Source organism: Anoplophora glabripennis, unplaced genomic scaffold (assembly GCF_000390285.2).
Source record: "Anoplophora glabripennis isolate ALB-LARVAE unplaced genomic scaffold, Agla_2.0 scaffold164, whole genome shotgun sequence".
NCBI classification, from domain to species: domain Eukaryota; kingdom Metazoa; phylum Arthropoda; class Insecta; order Coleoptera; family Cerambycidae; genus Anoplophora; species Anoplophora glabripennis.
Genome location: NW_019416480.1, coordinates 809075 through 832704, shown reverse-complemented (window position 1 = coordinate 832704; position 23630 = coordinate 809075). Strand labels below are relative to the sequence as shown.

General features: G+C 33.0%; 1 long non-coding RNA gene across 1 annotated transcript; it reads right to left on the bottom strand.

Annotated features, from left to right (window-relative positions):
* Positions 1-18100: 18100 nt before the first annotated feature.
* Positions 18101-18950, bottom strand: LOC111691590. The gene is made up of 2 exons (XR_002762990.1): positions 18786-18950; positions 18101-18194 (listed from the first exon to the last, which is right to left on the bottom strand). It is a non-coding gene; the product is annotated as an uncharacterized LOC111691590 (long non-coding RNA).
* Between the last annotated feature and the right edge of the window lie 4680 nt (positions 18951-23630).

Here is a 23630-nt window from a genome sequence, read left to right as displayed (position 1 = left end):
TGACCAAAATATTATGTCAAAATTGCCAATTGAAAAATTGAAAAATCTCGATTTTTTTAAATGCAACGCACTGTATATTTTCATACCATGAGATGCAGAATTAAATTCTCTACAACTTCGCTATACCTGCTCCTATACCAAAATTAATTAGTTTTTCATGAAATCTCATTTCTATGAAAAAATGAAAAGTTTAAAAATAGCTTATATGTAAAATAACGTAGTAGGCTCCTGTCAAATGATAATCTGGAAAATTTTCGATTCACATAAGGTTTAATAGAAAAGCGACAGTAATAATTGTGAAATTAATTACTCTAAAGAAGAATTAGTAAATAAATAATAGAATAATTATTAGTAAAACTCATGGTAACTATTGGCAAGTCGTATTTACCAAACTAATAATCCAGATTTACAAAGACATCCTCGTACAAAGTGTTTTGTAAAACTGAAGGAGAGGTTTGAAAGAACAACAAATACAAATTATGAGAAGACAACAAGAACACACGCATGCAGCACCCAAAACAGTAAATTATCATCGTGCATTTCTAACAAAAGTAATAAAGACCTAGTTAAATTAGTAATTAATAGGTAACCGCTCAAAATGTCATTTTTCTATAGACATTGAGCAATTCTACGACGAAAATTGCTTGACACATTTCTCAGCATTTTCGGAGTTAGGGTCAAAAAAGCATTTCTTATCTTTGCCCGTAAATCTTCTACATCTGTCGTAGGAGTTCCATACACCCTGTCTTTTACATAGCCCCATAAAAAAAAATCAAGACAAGACAGGTCTGAGGATCGGGGAGGCCATGGAATTGGCTACCTATCCACTTATATGGATACAAATCATTTAAGTATTCTCTAACCTGAAACAGTTTTTCTATGAATTTACATAACTTACATAATGAGAAAACTTACCGCCAGTGTGGAATGTGCAGGGGCACCATCATGTTGGAACCACTAGAACTATTATACACAAAGTACCCTTTATTTTTTATGTAGAATCCGAAAAAATATAAAAGATGTGTGTTTCCATTTAAAAAACCAAAGTTGGTGTCTGTCCAGGAAAAGTGGAACACCCTGTATAGTTGAATATATTTTTAATTTGTACATTCCGAGAAATGTGGCAACACAATAAAAAGAAAAATCCATATATTCCTCATTTTAACATAGATATTGGACTTTCCTGCACTAGTGGGACATGCTGTATAATATATTTATGTAGCACATAAGCAAATTGTTCTAGACCTACACAGAAGAGTAAATTTTGAAATTATCACGGGATTCTGGTCGTTGACGTGGATTTGTATCCCCATACAATAGTTAAATATTCTTTCGTAAAGAACGACTCTTTTAACAACTTTTTTATGTTGCCGTGTTAATAGAAATTAAATAACAGGGTGGCGTTTCAGAGGGACCGACGGAATCCGATTACCAACCAAAATGGCGTTAAAAGCGTGACTCTCAGTTATATTTTTCCACGGCTCCCAAAATAAAACCAACCATTGTCTTAATTACGTAGTGGGGCTGTATTAAAAGTTATTGTCCACGAAGTTCCCGCGCAACTACGCGCGAAACGAATTAAACAACTCTTTATTTATGCCCTCCCCTTTTTGTAGCGAAGTTTTAATTATAATTCTCGTTCGTGTCACAGTTTGAAAGGATTTTAATTGATTTTCTTGTCATCGGGGCGGGCACTGCGAAACACGCGGTGCTTCCATTTTCCCCGGACTGGAAAATATTTTCCCATTTTACTGATATGAAAGGGTCTATTGTATTATTATGGGATACAAGTAATTTCTGCTTTCTCCCGCTGTCCATAATGCTTCCTTCCATCATTTAATGCTTATTGTACAATAAAAAGTTTCGGCAATATAGAAAATTATTCAGAAAATAATATCCCGTTCATAAATCGAAGTGCTATGTTCTGTTTTCGTCGCCATTTCTGTGTTGGATATGACCAATCTAGTGATTCCCAACGTTATATTAAATTAAAGTTACCATTGAATGTGGTCGTATAAATTTCAATATCTAAAAGCAATATTAAAAGAGTTACAAATTGTAGTATAACAACCCTAGGTTCGATCGAAAAAAATGAATAAACGTAGTTGTGGCCAAAAATATGTGATCGTCATAAGGAATACTTACGTTGTGTGTATCTATTTTTAATTGACCGGAAGGCGCTGGCTACTAACTTTTTTGAGGGGATGTATGGTTTAATTTTATAAAACAAAGACAGAGTAAATACACCTAACTTTATTATACAACAGTGTTCAAATTAAACATGTGACAAATAGAAAGAACAACAAAAACATTAACAACCATTTAACATAGAATGAGAGTGCCAGGCTCACCTAGAGCTCCTGTGGGGAAAGAGCATGGCAGAGAAACCCACGATCGTTGCTCTTACCACCCAAATATAAATACAAAACAACCGCTAACCAAAGGCATAAATTAAGAACCTTTGCTAATGATAAATAAGACCTTTCTCATTTAATGTGTCACTAAATGTCATCTGTTACCCCATATTAGTCATACACACTTCCAAGTAAAACTGAAGAGGTTTAGTGTTAGTTAGCCGGCAGGGCCGGAAGGTACTGGAGTCCCATAAGGGAGGCAATCCAGCTATAGTTGAGATTTCGGAAGATCCTTCATAACACTGGAGTCCCATACGGGAGGCAATCGAGCTTAATCCAGATTCGCTCCGCACGGGCGAAAATGTTAGTAAATTCAACAAGGCTCGTATAGACGTATGACATAAAGTGAGCACAAGAAATCAAAGAACAACCTAATCATGATAAAACAAGTTAAATGTGAAACAAAGAGGTCTTTAATGCAATATCTGGGCAGTCACGACAATATACATATTTTAACATGTAATAAATAATGAGCAATCTATAATAATAATTGTAACAATTTTATCTTAGAAAAATATACGCCCCTAAGCGTAAGACAATGAAGGCTAAACATACACAGATTTCTTATCATGAAACATCTATGTTTTTCGAACAACGTAATCATGACAAAAACAAATTAGATGTGAAATAAAGAAGTCGTTATTGTAATGTCTGGGCGCCCACAGAGTATATATATTTTAACATGAAATAAATAATGAGCAATCGTTAATAATAATTATAACAATTTTACCTTAGAAAAATATATGCCCTTGAGCATAAAGCAATGGTAGCTGCTAACTAATACCGGTCAAACACTCAACTTTCCACTACTTCTATATTTTTCACACTACACTGATCGTCTTGCCACCCATCTGCACACTGCCCTCACTTCAACTACCCATCTTCAACTATTTATAATATAATATAATTTTAAAATATTTACAAAGCAGAAGAGCGGATTTTGGTCCAATTGGAAAAATAAAAAAATACATGTTTTTTATAGCTTGGGACCAGACAAACAACATTCAATCGATTTTAGCGTCCACTGCCCTACATTCCCTCCAATGACCACATCAAATTACTAAGACAGGTACATTCCCTCCAATAACCACATACAACTACTATGACCGGTAGTAATGGCAGAAAAATCACTTTTTACACATTCCTAGAGCCAGACAAGCAATATTCACTTGTTTTGAGCTAAATTTACATAACCCGCCTTCTCCTACCCCTATTACGAGAAGCATTGATCTTATAAAAATTACCCTTTATGATCGGCATTATGAAAATTCTCCTACTTATTAGACATATCCGTTTATACTGAAAGTGAGTCTTCCGGAGAAGATGAAGGAGAAAATGAAGAAACGTCAGAAGAGGAAGATGGTGAGTAAAAATTCCCTTTGTGAGATGCAAGGGGATCACGTTATGAAAGCACTCCAAAAGGAGCAGTAATCCGCCAAGAGTAGAACTAAACTGGCAGCTAACAAAAGGTTTTTAGCATTTATAAGAGATTTACTCTAATGAAAGAAATGTCATTGAGAAAATGGCAAAAGCCCAAAGGAGGTGAACGAGTTTAGTTTACGAGCTTCAGTTTCCATTTGCCTGACAGAGCTTCAGTTTCCATTTGTCTGACAGAGCTTCAGCTTTGTTTGACCAGCTAGAGCTCCTGTTAGAGTGTGAGTTTCCATGTCTGAGCTTCAGTTTGAGTTCCCCTATCCAAGCTTCAGTTTGGGTTTACCTGATCGAACTTCAGTTTGAGTTTGCTGTCAGAGTTTCCACGTCCAAGCTTCAGTTTCCGTTTGCCTGACGGAGTTTCAGCTTTGTTTTACCAGCTAGAGGTTCTGTTAGAGTGTGAGTTTCTATACTTGAGCTTCAGTTTGAGTTTCCTTGTCCAAGCCTCAGTTTCTGTTTGCCTGATGGAGTTTCAGCTTTGTTTTACCAGCTAGAGCTTCTGTTAGAGTGTGAGTTTCCATATTTGAGCTTCAGTTTGAGTTTCCCTGTTCAAGCCTCAGTTTCTGTTTGCCTGAGCTTTGTTTTACCAGCTAGAGTTTCTGTTAGAGTGTGAGTTTTCATATTTGAGCTTCAGTTTGAGTTTCCCTGTCCAAGCTTCAGTTTCCGTTTGCCTGACGGAGTTTCAGCTTTGTTTTACCAGCTACAGCTTCTGTTAGAGTGTGAGTTTCCATGTCTGAGCTTCAGTTTGAGTTCCCCTATCCAAGCTTCACTTTGGGTTTACCTGATCGAACTTCAGTTTGAGTTTGCTGTCAGTACTTCAGCCTTGTTTTGGCAGCCCTAACTTCTGTTTTCAGATTTCATGTCTGAGCTTCAGTTAGCGTTTCCCTGTCCGAGGTTCAGATTTAGTTTGCTTGTCAGAGGTTCAGTTGGAGTTTTCCTGGCCATGGTTTATTACACTCTACCAGTCCGTTATTCAGGCTAAGCCTGACTGTCCGAACCCTAGTTTGTGTTTATCTGAGCTTTAGTTTGTGTTTTCTGACATTCCCGCCTGTCACAATAGTTGGACGTGATTAAAATTATGGGGATGGGTGTGGGAAAATGGGCGTTGGAATGGGAATATTTCTTGTTTGGCCCTAGGGATATGTAAAAAGATATTTTTCTGCTATTACTTCATGTCATAGTACTTTAATGTGGGTCGGTTATTGGCGGACATGTAGGGCAGTGGGGGTATTTGTTTTCCTGCGTTTTATTGTTTATTTTTGGACTTCTTTCCTGTGACATAAAATTATGAAATGTATTTAATGATGAAAGATCAGCGCGTCGCTGTATTCTGTATTGTCCGCCACCCAGCGACGGCCAGCGGTTTATCCCTTTGATTTGGAGGGGGAACGTTGGGGTTGACAGGGGTAAATTAATGAAGCTGAAATTATTCCGGGAATCCGTCTAAGCAGCCCAAGAATTATCATTATAGGGCCCCTTATTACGGGACCGGTCGGCAAAAATGTTTATTTCCGGTGGACGAGTTTTGCCGAACTACCCCAATTCCGATACTGAAACTTTGACAGGGTGTATTGTGTTTGGCTGCGAAATATGGCCCCAATTTCGAATATTCCACGTAATTAGCCAGAGACCGTTTGGAATGCCGTTATTAAAGAGGAATTTGGAAATTTATATTTTGTACCATTTGTATGAGAAACGGTAATTAATGAGAAAGCGGAGTTACAGTTAAAATTGTAATATAGTTAATATTAATATTCAGTATAACCGCAATAATTTTTCTCAACAGACTTATAGAGGGGGATTCACAACTGTAAAAAGCACCACTCAGCTCATTTTTTTTGTGGGATTAAATAAAAATATATAATAGAAAAAATGAAAATGTCACCGCCGTTCTCATACATATACCATATTGAATTTTCACAACCGAGAGAGATGTACTGATCAAATTTGGACAATTCGAAATATTTGAAATTATTCAATTTTCATGGTTGAAACCAGTATTGCATTGTCGAAACCAAGAGAGTTGCATGAACAAAATTTGGACAGGACATAGCTAATACAATGCAAAACATCGCTGTACTGTTAAAAATGTTGTCACAGGCGTTAGTAGTGGCGAAAATTCAAAACATTTGAAAATATTCAATTTTCGAAAATATACAATATTGTATATCATTATCATTACTTGAGTCTTTTAAAAGCTTGTGTACGATCTTGGGTAATACCCTATGTTGCTGATATCCATAAAGCTGATATGTTTATGGCAAAAGTTATCTAGTTTTATATGACCCCATAAAATTTCAATAATTGGGAAGTATTTTCGTATTATTATAACCAATAAATTAAAGATATCCTAGTATATAAATTATTTAGGAATTATTAATTTTTCCTATAAATTATCAAGATGTTCCACAATTTATATTGTTTTTCAGAAAAAATTGGTAACATTCCTTTAACATTTACTTCGATGTAGGTCGTTATTTCACGCCTCACACAAACCGATTTATATGAGGTTTTGCTGCAATAGTCAATTCAGAATAGCTTTGGAAATCAGTTGTTTCTATTCGTTTGTCTTAAAAGACGAAGTTTTCTTTGGAATTATATCTATAGCCGTTGGAAATTGATTTGGCAAAAATTCTATTACGCCAACATATACCTCTGGTGCTGATGATTCACTGTAGTCATATTTTCACAATTTGTTTCATATCGGTCTACTGAAATTGTTTCTGTCGTTCATCGAAAAGTTGTAGCAGTCATTTTATATGCAAAATAATACGGAATAGAGCTTCGAAAATCCTATTATTATATTTAATCACTTTAAGATAAAAAGTTTCCTTGTAAGTAGCTATATACAAAAACTTGAAAACTATTCTACTCTATAAATAGAGTATATGTTCTAGAGAAACCACTGAGCAGAGGTCCAAAAGTTTTATAATCAAATGAAAAAGAGACTAAACCAAGTTAATCACTGACCTTAGCTAACTATATTCATGCATAACGTTGCACAAATGTATACATATATTAATTAAGTACATACGCTACTGGACATAAAATTAAACATTTTAAAAATTACCTATATACATTTTCAAGACTATTGGAGTGTATGTGATAGTAAAGGTTCCAAACCAAGGAACAATACTCAAGTTGAAAGCTCTAATATTAGTAATCATTCAATAGTCAATTATTCAATAATCTACAATATCATTTTCCTAGCATAAGACTACATCTTATTAATGTGATCAACAAACCTCAAAAGACAGTAAAAAAGCACATAGGTCTTTAATTGCTTCCACAGATTCTGAGCTGCCTTAATTGATTCTCCTGATATAGGTCACATTGAGTTCTAATCGATTTTGCGTGCACCATATTCCAATATTGCTCAGATAATTCTACAAACTTGAACAGTCTAAAATATTGTCAATTTTCCTACATATTTTCACATCATTACCAACTATCAAATTTATCCTTTTTATAACAGAGAAATTGTCGTTAATAAAGATTAGGAATGGCGATGGACCCAAATTGGAGCCTTGGGGGACACTTGAACTCGCAGTATGACTCTATGATTTATTTCCATTAAATGCATCAAAATAGGCTCTGTCTTTAATATACGTAGAAAAGAGATTCATGAGAGACGGACTTAAACCAAATAATAAAGATATTGGCTGAAAACTAATAGGTACTTTTGGCATATGTATCCCCAAATGGGTTGCTGAACGTAGAGGATTTATAGAAGGGTAGATATTCTTATATAGATACACAGTGTATAGTTTTTAAAGTTATTATCATATGATATATGAGCACAAAGAAGTTTGCAAAAATACTTACGAACTCTTCAAGATTTCCCCGAAATTCTAGTAGAATTTCTTTTTAAAGTGAGTTTAGCTGTTAATAACACAGAAAAGAGTAGCAACATGAGAAAGCAACTACTTAGCACTGTGTGAGAATAATAATTTAAAATTTCAGCCAGTTCTACATCATAGCCTCACATATTTCGTAATGTGTACTCCACTAGAGAGTTTTATTAATCCTCCTTTATCGCACCTAAATAAATTAATTTGTTTTATCCTGCCCGACGACAGCCGGAACTAATAAAACCGCACCTATACGTGAAACTTCAGTTTCGCTTAATTAATTTCTATGATTCACATTCGACCTGCTGTTCCTAAATTTTAATAGTGCACGGTTGTAATGAAAAATCGAGTTTCTGCTAATATGAAGTAGAATAATTGGATTTTGTTTCCATAATAAATAATTAAAGTATAGACACATGACAGGGATTTTATCTTCCTCAAGCACAAAACGATATCAACATTCTTTTTAGACTGCAGTTTTTCTTCTGTTCAGAATATTCAAAACAAAATTTGTGTTTATAAAAAATTACCAAAGAACAATTCTTCGACAAAAATTTGGAAAAAACATCAGTTTTCCCTGTAGAAAAAAGGGAAGTAGCTTCTAGTTTCCATTTTGTTTTGTTCTAATATACACTGTGTCGCAAAATGATGGAAAAAAATTCATATTTTTTTCCCAATTCAGATTTGCAAAAATCGCTGAAACAGGTTGCAAGTGACCCATTCTTAAGTACAATGTCAATAATTACAATAATAATTCCTGACGTCAGCCCGGACGCACCAGACCGGAAGACGACCCTGCCAGATTGGCGCCAAAGACCAGGTACTTCCACGCCAAGAAGGACTCTCCAGCAAACACTCGAACAAAAAATTAGTCTTTTTCCACAAAATTAGTTTTCAATAAAGATTCTACCGTTGAGAGAGCGTTTAATTTTTGCTGTACAGCGAAAGTAACCCTCAAGGTCAATTAGTAGTCTATTTATACTAAACATAGAGCGTCCTATTAAAAAAAAAATGTCGGTAATGTTATAGGTCTGTCAAACATGACTAAAAAAAAATAGAAAATATTGCAGAAAAGTGACTATTTCTACATACTAATTGACCTGCTTCAGCGATTTTTAAAATTACAAATGGAAAAATTATTAATTATGTTCCACCATTCTGGGACACAGTGTATACTAACGAACTTTTGTAATAATCTGAAGGTCATGTTTATGTGAAGTACAAGTTGCTATTGGTAGAAATCTTCTAGGTTCTATACTCGACGGCCGAAATTATAGATAGTGATTCATCGCTAGCTCTTGGACTAGTAAGGAGGATGAGGCGTGCGGGGATCGAAAACCCATAGGCGTGTATACGTAAGAGGCAACAAGATGTAGAAAATATGGAAAAAATATAATAAAACATAACATCTATTATTTTTAGAGGTTTTATCGAGAAATTTTTAAATTTCAAGTGTTTTCTATAAAACGATGCCCTCTTGGGCATCGATAACCCACCACCACCCGGCTTACGCCGCCGCAAAATATTGTAATGTTTACTATTAATATATTTATTTAAGTAGGTACTTACATATTTTATAATAATTATCTCACGAATATTATCACTGTCACACTTTCACTTCACTGCCACATAATCACTTCACTATTAATATATTTAAATACTTACATATCACATTATTCACATTATACATATCACTGTTGCTATCACTATCACTAGAATCATCTTCACCCAAATGAATAATGACTGGTTCTATGAACACTTCTACCGTTGTATCAAGATCCCACATACGGTGTTCCTCTTTCTGTGCATGTCCAATACACTTACACCATGTTCCAGCAGTGACGTGATTAATAGCTGTAATAATAATTTCACATCATTTATTTTGTAGGTGGTGTTTTGTTCGTGCGATTTCATTATTTATTTGTGCCCAAACCAACTCAATTGTGTTTAATTCACAGTGGTATGGCGGTAAACGGAGTACACGAATTCCTCGATCTTTGGCCATCTCATCCACTACATACTTAATGTATTGACCTTTTTCTCTTTGGACAATTTTTAATAATTGTACTTTTAGCATGGTTTCTGTATATTCAATATTTTTCGATTGTAAGTCCATAATATTTCCTTTTCTCCATGCTGATGTCGGTAACATTTCAACTCTTCTACTATGATAAGGTGCGTTATCCATCACAACAACTGCTCCTGGCTCCAGATATGATAAAACATATTCAAACCATTTTTCAAATACGTCGCTGTTCATATCTTCATGATAATCTCCCGTTTTTCGTGACTCAAATACATGCAAACCATTTTCTAAAAATCCCGTATCGCTTGTGTTATAATCAATCTTCGTCCTTTTCCAGAAGGTGCCTTTAATCCAGTAGAAAATCCATCTAAAAATGCTTGTCTCTTACTCTTAACATTACCATCCTGCGAAACTTTTGATACAGTATGACCTTCGTTTACCCATGTTTCATCCATGTAATATATCTTCTTACCAGATGCACGAAGTTCTCTTATTTTTTTAAGTATTCTCTTCGCCATACCATAATTTCGTCTTTTTCAACGAGCATACTATTCCGATTCCGTTTCAAATATCGAAAATTTATGTCACGCATTATTCTTCTAAGAACCTTATCAGAGAAATTAGGAAGATCCTCATCTTCAGCTATTGCAGCTTGAATTTTCTTTATCGTTGGTATTTCATTTCTAAAGAAAAATCCATGAATTTTCCTACGTATGGAGTATTTCACGTCAACATCGACTTCTATTTTCTTCCTCCCTCGTGTTTCCACTTTCTTCTTCTTTGGATTCACTTCTGCACTATTTTTTATGGCACGATAAACAGTAGCAACGGATACTTTTGTCAACGAACTACACATATCAACAGCTTCACTTACACTTGTATTAGAATTTCGCGACCGAATTCCTTTATACACGTTTTTTACCATTATTAATTCCGCATCGCATAGGTTAGGGCGTTTATGAGCAACAGACCGTTTGCTACAACCGGCACCTTGATTCATTTTCATTATTATTCCTACGTTTTAAAACGTCCCGATTGTATTTTTTTAATTTATAAATTTACTATTGTCACGGAATATGCAAACCCTCGCGCGCGCTTATAGTTTGACGTTTCTAACTACGGCTAACTCGAATTCTACGTACGTCCGTTTACACCCACTAAAAAGAGCATTTCCCTATCTGTAATAAGTGCGATAGACAGAGATAGGAAATAAATCGTGTTCAGTGTAACTCAGTCTATGACTGTTATAGATCCTATCGATGTACAAAGAGAGCGTCACATCAATTAACATAAGCAAATAATATTGAATTGTTATAAAAATCATTTTAAGTTTTATACACTTTACGGTAATAGTGTTTTTATATTATTATGTATGAATCACTATCTATATTTTCGGCCGTCGAGTATAGATTTGTTAAAGGTATAAAAATGTTATGCAAATTTTCGAACTAAAAAAATGTTCTATTAAAAGATTACACAAATTTCCTGAAGCGGCATCATTTTGTATTAAATCAAACAGATGAATACACGTATACAAATATTTACATACTTAGAACATTGTTTTTATAATTATAGTGTAAGTTTTGATGAGTATATCTCTAATAGTAAGAGAGATATGACCATAGTCATTGTGCCATGTCGATATTAGCTATTTTGCCCATATTTTCTTTACTATGAGTTTACTATCAAATATTATATCACTGTAAACAACAAATTTTTTTGCCTCACAGTAAACAGGTACCCTTCATTTACCAACACCTTGTATAGGAAGGAAGTTTTATTTGAAACGAGCGCCTTAATGAAACAATTTTTCTCGCAAAATAATACAACACTTGCGAAAATAAACGGTCAACTCGGCAATAAAACAAGACCAGTTAAAACGTCCGTGATAAACGCCATGCATTTAAAACGAAAAACAAACACATCTTGGAAGGAAATTACATTCTATATTTCAGTTATATTAGCCATATTAGGAACTGCAGTAAATACTGATATTTTTGGCTAACTCTGGAGCTCTGCTGTGTGCACATCTATTTATTTCTATGACTTAAGTCTCGAATTACTACACTTCCACAGCGTTCCCGTCCGAATCGTGACACCCGTGCAATTTATTGCCCCGTTCCGGCGTATTTCCGCCACGACAACATACGACAACAATTTTGATATGTTGCCGCGATTGTTTACCGTTGACAACTGCTGAAGCCGCGTTCCCCGCGAAAGCAGCAATAACTAGAGAGAACAGAGGGATCTTTGTGTTAATTTGTATTTTGAACTCTATGAATTTGACAGAAAGTGTTTTAAATAAAGTCAGTGAGAATCTGTCTATTAAAATCAACAGAAATTTAAAATTCTGTTTCATTTTTCTTGGAAAAGCATCAAGAATTTGTCGTTTAAAAATTCTGTGTAAAGTAGATTTAAACTTCTTTTTTGATGGAAAGTTGGTAGCACTGTACTCTACTATAACCCAAAGTCTAGTGCATTAGTCCACCTAAAAGGAGTTCTGTGATTTTTTTCTATGGTTAATGTTATTGAACAAAGAGTTTGCTTAAAATTTTGTATTACCAACGGAATTTCTTATGCTGAATCGTTGCTGAAAATGTTGGGAAAGTGGGTAAACCGTCACTATAGTTTGGAAGAGCTGACATATAAACTAAACAAATCTCACGAATCAGGTGGCACCATTTTAGTTGATGTTTTGGGTATGAAACGCGTTGCAGGCTGGTTCCAAGACAGCATTTTCTTCAAAAAGAACATCGCAAACATGTTGCTGAAGATATGCCTGAACAAGCGAATTCGGACTTTACAATTCATGTAACGCATTATAACGGGTGATGAGCATGGGCGTATAGTCCAGGCGGTATCTGTCTTACAAAGGGTGTACTTGGGTAAAACGCATATGATCGGAGATTTTTGCTTTAACGGCTTCTAAATAACATCAGAAATGATAATTTTTCTATGCAAATAAAAAAAACGTGGGCTTAATTGTTATTACAAAAAAGTATAAAAAAATAACAAAAAAAATCATTTTTTTCTTGGATTTCTCGTCGACAACTTAGCAACTATTCATTTTAGACAAAAATGGAAGAGGAAAAAAGTTTTGTAATTAAATTTTGATCAAGATAGAGTTAGTTGCAATTCGAAAATATAATTATTGTTGTTGAAAAATTAGTAAAATCATTTAAAACATTGCAAAAAATGCTAGTTTATTTGTCAATTTTTTTCAGACACTTGAATAATACCTGGCATCTTCATACTTTTCCCAATTAAACTTCTTAGTGCATAGAATCATCACACCAAATTTCATACAATTCGGTTCGATAGTTTTTACATAATAATTGTTTAGTTTTTTTTATTTTTTTTAAATTAAAAAATTTTCAAAATTAAATTTCTAAAAATCTAAAGCCTTTGAATACTTGAAAATTTCACCACAAAAAGAAGAGCTCTCAAGCTTTAAAATGCTTTTTGAAAAATTCAAATCGGACGATTAGGAGAGCCGTGGTGATTGTATAATTATTTAAATAAACAACTGAAAATTGGTATTAATTTTTAGTTGTACGATAAATTTGTAAAAGGCTTTCAAAAATACTCACATAAATTGTGAATAATTATAATTTTAATTTTTTCGTTTACTTTTAAAATATTTATCTAAAATTTATTTTTTATTTATTAAAAAAAGTATAAGAATCTTTTGGATACTTAATTAATAACAACAACATGGTGCAACATGCAGAAATTTTGGTCATGAAAATTAACATAGTAAATAAATAAACATAATAAATTAATCATTTTTTAAAGTAACTGTTTAGCGGCATGTCAAAAGTCCAATAATTAATAATAAAATGTAGTTGAAAATATGATAATTGAATTTTTTAGTTGCGAGACATCGATTTAAAAAAAAATCATCGAAATTGGTCCATTATACGCTGAGATAAGTGAAATTTTTCCGAGTGTCGCAATTTTGAACTCAAGAATTCAGATCGGAGTAGCTGTGTGTTTGCTCCCCCCACCACTGATACCTCATTGATTTCACGCGGTCTTGAATATCTTTGAGTGACATTTTAAATGGGACGCCCGTGATTGTAAATTTTGAAAATTTATATCTGAAAAGTACTCGGAATCCTATTGGTTCAAAAAACAGCCCTTATAGTTTTGTTGTAAATAAGGAAGGGTTAACTTTAACGGGCTACAACTCCGAAAGTAATGGGCGGATCATCAGTTTTTTTTTAAATACTCGCCTTTCTGAGTACTTTCAAACCATATTTTAAAATAAAAAAAAAACTGAAAAAACATTAAATTATTGCAATTGTTTATAAGCGTGAAAATTGCGAAAATGTTTAAACAATCACCAAGGCTCACCTAATCGTCCGATTTGAATTTTTCAAAAAGAATTTTAAAGCTTGAGAGCTCTTCTTTTTGTGGTGAAATTTTCAAGTATTCAAAGGCTTTAGATTTTTAGAAATTTGATTTTGAAAATTTTTTAATTTAAAAAAAATAAAAAATTAAACAACTATTATGTAAAAACTATCGAACCGAATTGGATGAAATTTGGTGTGATGATTCTATGCGCTAAGAAGTTTAATTGGAAAAAGTAAGTATGAAGATCCTAGGTATTATTCAAGTGTCTGAAAAAAATTTACAAATACACTAGCATTTTTTGCAATTTTTTAAATGATTTTTCCGATTTTTGCAACAACAGTAATTATTTTTTTGAATTGCAACTAACTCTATCTTGATCAAAATTTAATTACAAAACTTTTTTTCCTCTTCAATTTTGGTCTAAAACGAATAGTTGCTAAGTTGTCGAAGAGAAATCCAAGAAAAAAATGATTTTTTTTTGCAATTTTTTTATACTTTTTTGCAATAACAATTAAGCCCACTTTTTTTTTATTTGCATAGAAATATTATCATTTCTGATGTTATTTAGAAGCTGTTAAATCAAAAATCTCCGATCATATGCGTTTTACCCAACCCGAAACAAGTACCGCCTGGACTAGTAGCTACAGTTGTTGCTTGGGGTGGGTCCAAGGCTGCAAACTCTATGGAGACCTCCAAAACAAAATTCCCCCGCATTTAGAAGCTTACCAATTTACCGTTAGAAAATTGGAACACGTTTTAATTCGAATATAAATCACCGACAAAGATGATAATATGAGAATATTAGATGTTTTTTTCAAGGGTGGGCCGTGCACACCCCTGCTCCCCCCTAGCTACGCCCATGGTGATCAGACATGTGTTTACGAGTTTGACATAGAAACAAGCGAACAAGGACGCTTTTGTAATGAGCCGAAACAAAAAAAAGCATGTCAAATTCGATTATAAATCAAAGACAAGTTGACTGTATTTTTTGACTATAGTGGTGCTGTCCACCTAGAATTCCTTCCGAATGGAGAAACAGTCAACAGATAATATATCTGGGCGTTATGAAGCGTTTGAAAGATAGTATCCTCCGCAAAAGACTAGATTTATGGAAGGACAACTCTTGGATTTTGCACCACGATAATGCACCATCAGACAAAACGATAATTGTGAATTTTTAACTAAAATCTCAACGAATGTCATCGAGCAGCCTCCGTATTTGCCGGATATGGCCACTGCTGAGTTTTTCCTCTTTCCTAAACTCAAATTACTACTTTATGAAACATGTTTCGAGTCGATAGAAGCCATAAAACAAAAATCTCTGAAGAATTTGAAAATAAATTTTGATGATTAACTGAAAATATTGACAAATTTCGTATACTTCTTAACATAATGTATATTCTTATCGATACTATTCCCTAGCCAGTCATCCAAATGGTCGAGACGCACTTAAAGTTCAATATAGAATATAAGCTGTGATTTATTGAGACTGGATAGAGCAGGGACCTAGACGATGGTTCGTCAGACCGTAACAACCTTAAGGGTTTAATGTGTTTATATGCATTTGAAATCATACAAAAAATAAAGTCGTGATTTATCGAAATTGAATTCGACTACTTAATGATATCAATTTTTACTACTTTTCTTCTTTCAATTTGCCACTGAGAGCACTAATTAGGTTTAGGTTCTTTCTCTATTACTCATTTCTTAAATTCTGAATAAATATCTTGCTTCACGCACAACAAAATCCCGTCTATATACAGGGTGTTTTACAAGCTCTAAGACAAATTTTGATAGATGCTGGTTGGGTTAATTTTAAACATTTTTTCTTATATTCGTTTTTGTTTGAAGTTACAAGCATTCTAAAAAATATAATTTCATATTTCAATCAAAGTAGCCTGATAAATAAAAATGATAAATGCTATAACAATATTTATTATTTGTGTCTAAAGAAAAACTTAAGAATCCCTGATTCATTACACTGATCTTTTTGTCCATTAAAATACTCAATTAAAAGAAAAAAGTTATGAGTTTTTGACACTCAATATAGACGCTTTTTTATTGTTGACCAAGACCTTAACCTGAATACGATATTAAACCCTTACGTGTACGCAGTATCTAATTTTAGGAGCGAGGGCTTGAGTCTCGAAAACCATTAAATCTAACAACTTTTATGGTACAACAAACACAGAATTCCGACACCAAAGGGGTTCCAATTGCACTTTGCGGAGGGCTAGCTCTCAACTGTCATGTACACCTACAGTTAACTTCATGTAAGTACACAGAGTAAATTAGGACGACGCAGTTCTGCCCCACATTTATTTTAAGTATTGAATATATAGGATGTTTCGTGAGGAAGTGTACATGGCAGAGCGGTGCAACTGGGCGAGTACGGAATGGACATGGTGATCTGTGAATTATCACTTAAACTTATTTTGGTTACAGTTCATTCCTGGGATTAATTATATTTTTGGTGTGCATCACACACCACTGAAGGATAATAAACTTTTGATGTTAGAATTTCAAAACTCCAACAGTGTGCTAAGAAAATTCAGGGCTTGTATATTTTTTGTACTACTCCATAGAGCATAATGAAAGTACAGAGACAAAAATTATGTATTCGATTTTGTTGCCATACTTTTCTCGAATATTGAAAAAATAGTGAAATTGGTGGTTACATTTTTTTTATCAGCTTATCAATATTACTTAGTTTAGCAATGCTAACAGTTAGAGTCTGTACATACTATACAATTTCCTATTGTAATTTTATAGAATTAAAAAATCTAGGTTCAAATGGGAATATTCCCACACAGCACAATGACATTCGTAGGATGTACTGAGGATAACTTCTCAGGATGTATAGGATATCCTCGGATAGGTACACCATCACCTCAGGATGTACCAGGGATATCCAAATGGAACGTCCCGGGATTTGCTCGTAACGTCCTGAGGACATCCGCCTGGCTGTGTGCAGGAGATTATCAGGTTATCAGTGATCAAATGAGGACGTCCTAGGATTTACTGTGTATGTCCTCAAGACATCAGCCGGGCTATTATCAGGTTATCAGTGGATCAAATGAGGACAACGTAGGCTTTACTGTTGATGTCCTCAGGACATTAGCTGGGCTATATACAGCACATTTTTAGTACTTATTGGGCTAATAAAAAAAATTACAGGGTGGTATTAAATATTTCTATAGATCAAATACGTACCTAATTTCCAAAACATTTGCTTGCCATTTCCACTCCATCTAATATTTTTTATTAAAAAAAAATATTGACAAAAAAATGAAAAGGGAAATCTGATCATTTATCTATTCGGTTATAATACGAGATTTGATTTCTTTGAATACCACTGGAATAAAAATTAACAATACAATATTTTGGATCTGTCGATTAGATTCGTCATAAATACGTAAAGGGTAGTTTTAAAATTCTCTTTTCATGAGATTTAAAGACATTTTACATTTTTCTGCAAGAAGTATTCCATCGTTGATACACGTATGTATTTTTTAAACATTTTACTCACCCACTTACTAAAATCTGACGAGAAAATTCTGTAACATAGCCACCGGCAGATATTTTTCTGTTTAAGACAACAACTACTACAGACAAGACTACATACAAGTTTTCAGAAACATCTCCAAATTATTTAGATATACACATCAACGGTTCATATTATTCATAAAACTGGTTTGAGGCATTTTTTTAAACTGGAACAAATAAGACCTAAAGTACTTCATGAGAATAAAATATAAACTTTAATAGCACTTATTTTTAAACTGAGTTCTTGAATAAAAAAATAAAATTGAACTGAATTTTTTTATTCATTGCACATTATAAATATAAACTTAAAAAGCAAATTTCACATGTACTTATATATATATAATCAACTCTTTCTATGATACATATAACCAACTTTTTTATTACAGAATATAAACAAAGTTATATACACAACTAAGTTATTATTTGTATTATATGTATAACTATTCCTTATGTGCTGTTGATCTGGTCTCTTTTTATAGTCTCTCATTTGCATGCCGCGACATGTTTTAATGCCCTCCCCATTATCTTTTTCTGGGCAATTTTTTGTGCAATGTGCTTGTGAAATTCCAGCTGTAAATTTGTAGAAAAAGTATGTTAATAATACATTTACATTGTAGACGAGTGACAAAACAAAAATTTTCATTAAATACATTTAACGAGACTATTCTAATTTCATGAACTATGGATTATAATCTGTTGATATTAAATTTAATTCTAATATTCTAATAGATAATACGTAATTCTGCCTACGATTTATAATGTAATCCTTATAACTCATAATGTTGGTACAAATATTACAGACAGAGAACTATAATAAATTAATTAAATTTATGGGATACAATCCTTTGTCAGAACACCTATATACAACACATTCAAAACTAAAAATTATAGATTTGAACACATTATGTAGATTTGGTGATACCACTTATACACATCTATTACAAATAGTGATAAAAACTATTCTAATTTTTGAATGGTATTAGGCTCTATATAAAAAAATATTTGAAAACATGTTTTTTTAATGCGTTCTTTAGGCATTATATAATTATTGCATGATACAAACAGAAAGAACAAAATTAGTTAATACTATAAACGATTCTAACCTATATGTTTATTCTATGATATTAATACCTTAATACCAAGGGTAATTTAAATACTTACTTCTGCCAGCAGGTGGTTGATGCACGTCACTTAACTATTTTAACTAGCTTTAAATTTCATTTTCCACTTTTCAAATTAATAAAAACGTCATTGAGTCACGCACTTATAAAACAAAGAAACACAGAAAATGGCGAGATACGGGTCATGTCGTCAATATGTCATACTGCGCATGCTCCATGCACTGTGCAAAGCCAAGAACCATCCCAGGATGGGATCACTCTAGAATTTGCCTAGGATATCCCAAAATTGGAGATTATTCGGCTTTTAATATCTTCATAGGATATTTCCAGGACATCCTGTTTGGATTTACCTGGGATATCCCCAATTAGGATATTGATAGGATCTACTTATCTTATTTAAATATCATCAGGATATCCTGAGGAGTGAGATCCCCGATTAGGATATATAGGACTAAATGAGGATATCCCAGGGACGTCATGTGCTGTGTGGGTTACTATTATACTTTTTCCGAACTCAACTGAAGAACCAAGAGGCTGCAGTATGTACCAGGTTCGGTCGCTGACGCATCAACTCGGCATTGAAATATTTGAAAAAGTTGTTTTCTTATTTATTTAGCCATGCCCATATACAGGTCTGGTCGAACTAAATGTGGAGGTGATAGAAATGTATGAAGAATGCGCGCGGTGGCAAACGGCGTATAACACAGCTGCACTGGACGACTGGCCAATAAATCTCAGTTATTGACAAGTGGTTGACAAATTGCCTAGCAGTACAGTGCAGCAATGCAGAATTTGGTGTGATTCAGCTAATTTTAATTTATTATAGGTACCTTAATCATTCTTAATCATTCATATTATAATTGCGAAAGGGAGAAATAAGAGGGTTTTTTTGTTTACTAATATTATTACAATATGGCATTTTGGACACCTTTTGAACAAAACGAAATCTACCATCAATATCAAAATTGTTTGAGGACATAAATAATTAAAATATGTTGTTGGCCATATAAAAGAAATTTTCTACACATTATATACAAATTATTATAATTTTGTACCTTTAGCAGAAAACTTTTTTAGGGGCGTCTATAAAACTCATTAAATTTTATTGCTAGGCGTTTTTATACATGCTCAAATGACTTCGGAAAGACTGTAACTTGTTCGTGCATCTTAAAAGTTCCCCCGGAATATTTTCTATTTCTATATTTCATATACCACATGGAAAGCATTGACAAAAACCATGCATTTGATTTATTTAATGCCCTTTTCAAAAAAACAAAATTCTGATAAAACAGCTTTTCAATATTATTTTAGTAATGAAAACACTTCGAGCTAATTTTCGTATTGGTATTAAAGGTAATTAAAAATGTTTGAGTTTCAAAATTGTACTTTCTTTCTCAAAAAAGAGAAACCGCTTATTTAAAATATGTATAAATACCTAAACATCTTCATACATACCTATCGCTATTATTATACTATTAATTAAATTCTGATTATTACGAACCCGAAAATGAGAGAGTGTTTAAGGCCACTAGAAGAAATAGGGTCGGCACACCGTACCTCGACTTGATTGTGCCGAACCAGTTAGCCCGAACTTTCATTCGCGCAATGGTCAGAATCGTATGTCGTTGCTTAATCACCGGGTAGGCATGCCGACCCTGCATCTAGAAATGAGCAACGCGTTGAACCACAGAAACAGATACATATACCTATTGCATCTAATTATAGTGACTAGTTCTTTTTTATGGTTGTAGATGGTACACGATATTCTAATTCTAATATCTATTTCTTTTGTTTAAGTGTAAATCCAATGGATAATTCGAAAGCACTTTTAATTATATTTTTGAACAATAATATTATCAACATTTAATGCAAATATGTTTTAAAACTAAATATAATTAAAATGTTATTTGAATCTGTTTCCTTCGTATTATTTTTATGTAAGTATGAAGCACTTTTTCTTTTTAATTCATTAGAGGTCAGAAAAACCTCTGTACCTAGTAAGAAGCCGACTTCTGGCTTTAGCCTAGGATCGGCTTGCCGTATCTATCCCCACTCCCATTCATTCTTCGCTGTCTCGAATTTATTCTACTAGCTGAATTGTATTGTTGATTAGATACTAATTTTATTTTAAGATACATTTAAAATACTCGCCTGGTTCTGCCACTTTGCAGTTATACGAGTACCATGTGAAGTTCTTCATGGAAGAAGATATACGAGTACATCTAAAAAAAATATATCTACTGCTTTTATAAAGACTAATCTTAGAAACCACTTCATGACAATCACACAGTTTTTCCAAGATAATTCCTGAAATATCCCGAACATCTGTTAAAGAAATTGATTGAGAATATACCATATTTGGCAGCCATCCAAACAAATTCATTTATCTAAACTGCCAAATCGTGGCTGCGTCAGTTTTAACAATCGAACCCGGTCCGATCACAAATAAACCACCTACGAGGTTTACAGTTACTTCTCCGGATTTTTATCATCGCCCTGCATTTCAGTCAGCGCGGCGCCCTACGTTATAAACTTTGAATGAAATTACAAGGTGCGAAATTACCTTTGTGCGAAAATAAAAGTAACTATGCTCGCGCCAGCGGAAACTTTCGCCCGACCGCCACCCTCTTTGATTAATATTAGTTGCTTGTGTGAAAATGGAATTTTAAAGTATAATTTCGTTTTCCTGAATTGTCGGATACGGAAGCCTTTGGCTTCATCTCGTAAATTGTTCTTAGTTTACAGGAAAATTTAATGCTAAAAAGAAACGTAAGTCTCTGTAGTGGTCTAGTAAAATTATTTAACTCAAACTATATAATTGATCCCAATATCTGCAAAATCATGGTTTCAGGTATATTACTTAATCCAATCTTCAGGTGTTCCACAAGGGTCAGCACTTGGACCCCATTTATTTGTTATTTTAATTAACGATATTACATAAAATATTCAGTATCTATTTTACGTTGATGATGTAAAAATATTTCGTCACATTAACCTGACACTGTAAAAATTTTCAGTCTTGCTTTAGTGGTACAACATAAATAAAATTGTTTCTTAGTTTCAGCAAATTAAATGTAATGTTATATCTTTTCATTGATATGAAATATATAGGCTATTGATTACAGGATTTTGAAAGGAACTATGACGTTCAAGATATTTTATTACACGAGTCGTTCAAATGGTCATTTTAAATGAAAAAACCGCGGAGTGCTATTAAATTAGAGGGTGGAAATTGGAGATAGGGGTGAAAATGCACCCCTTTCAGTTTTTCGATTGTAGCTCGAAAACGAAGCAACATTTCGCTATAGTTCATAGGAAAATTTTTTTAGATAATTGAATTTCCCATAGAAGTAGCTTATTTAAAAAATTTAAAAGCAAAATTTTATGCAAAAAATCGTTAATAAACAATTTGGAAAAAAGCAAAAAATTCGATTTTTTTATTTTTTTTACTTTTTTGTTTTTTTTTTTGAGTAAAGATAGGTATAGGCATTGCTTCGCAAAAAAAAGTAGATACAATTTCCTTCAAAATAAGAGGTTGAAAAGTATTTTTGGATGAAAAGTGACTGATATAATAATGGCCGCTCAAACTTACAATAAGCCAATTTTTCGATTTTCGTCGCGTTTACCGTTATATGTTTTAATTCTCATTTTTTGCATTAAAGGAAGGAAATAAGACGTTCAAGAATTTTTATCACATGACTTGTTCGAAGGGTCATTAAAAATGAAAAACCGCGGGGTGCTATTAAATTAGAGGGTTGAAATTGAAGATAGGGGTGAAAATACACTTTTACAGTTTTTTAAATATAGCATGAAAACGAAGCAAAATTTCGGTATAGTTCATAGGAAAACTTTTGTAAAGAATTGAATTTTCCATCGAAAGGGCTTATTATGCAAAATATCGTTAGTAAACAATTTAAAAAAAAACAAAAATAAGATTTTTTGATTTTTTCTACTTTTTTTACTCTAATCTTTTTTTAGTAAAAGTACGCAAAGAAAATGGCTGTACAAAAAAACTAGATGAGATTCCCTTCAAAATGATGAGTTTTCAAAAGTTTTTGGACTAATATTGACTGAGTTATAACCGGTCAAACCTAAATATTTTTAGATTTTCGTCGTTTTTAACATAATAATGATTATAATTCTTATTATTTTTACAACAAATTGGTTCTTTACTTGGTAAAAAATTATTTCAAAAGTTTTATTTGTTAATAATAAATAAAAATTTTCAGAACTTAGTCAAAATAGCCATTTCAATTCTCTACAAAATTTTTCCTATGAGCTAAACCGAAATTTTGCTTTGTTTTCGTGCTATAAGTATTTAAAAAACTGTAAAAGTGCATTTTCACCCCTATCTTCAATTTCAACCCTCTAATTTAATAGCATCCCGCGGTTTTTTAATTTTTAATGACTCTTCGAACAAGTCATGTGATGAAAATCCTTGAACGTCTTATTTCCTTCCTTTTTTTGCAGAAAATGGTAAGTTTGAGCGGCCATATTTCAGTCCATTTTCATTCAAGAATACATTACAACTTCTTATTTTGAAGGAAATTTTATCTACATTTTTAATGAAGCAATCAATGCCTATACTCAAAAAAACTAAAGGCAAACAAGTAAAAAAAAATAAAAAAATCGAATTTTTTGCTTTTTTTCAAATTGTTTATTAACGATATTTTGCATAAAATTTTCCTTTTAAATTTTTTAAATAAGCCACTTTGATGGGAAATTTAATTCTCTAAATAAATTTTACCATGAACTATAGTGAAATTTTGCTTCGTGTTCGAGCTATAATTAAAAAACTGAAAGGGGTGCATTTTCACCCCTACATCCAATTTCGACTCTCTAATTTAATAGCACTCTACGATTCATGCAATAAAACTGCTTGAAC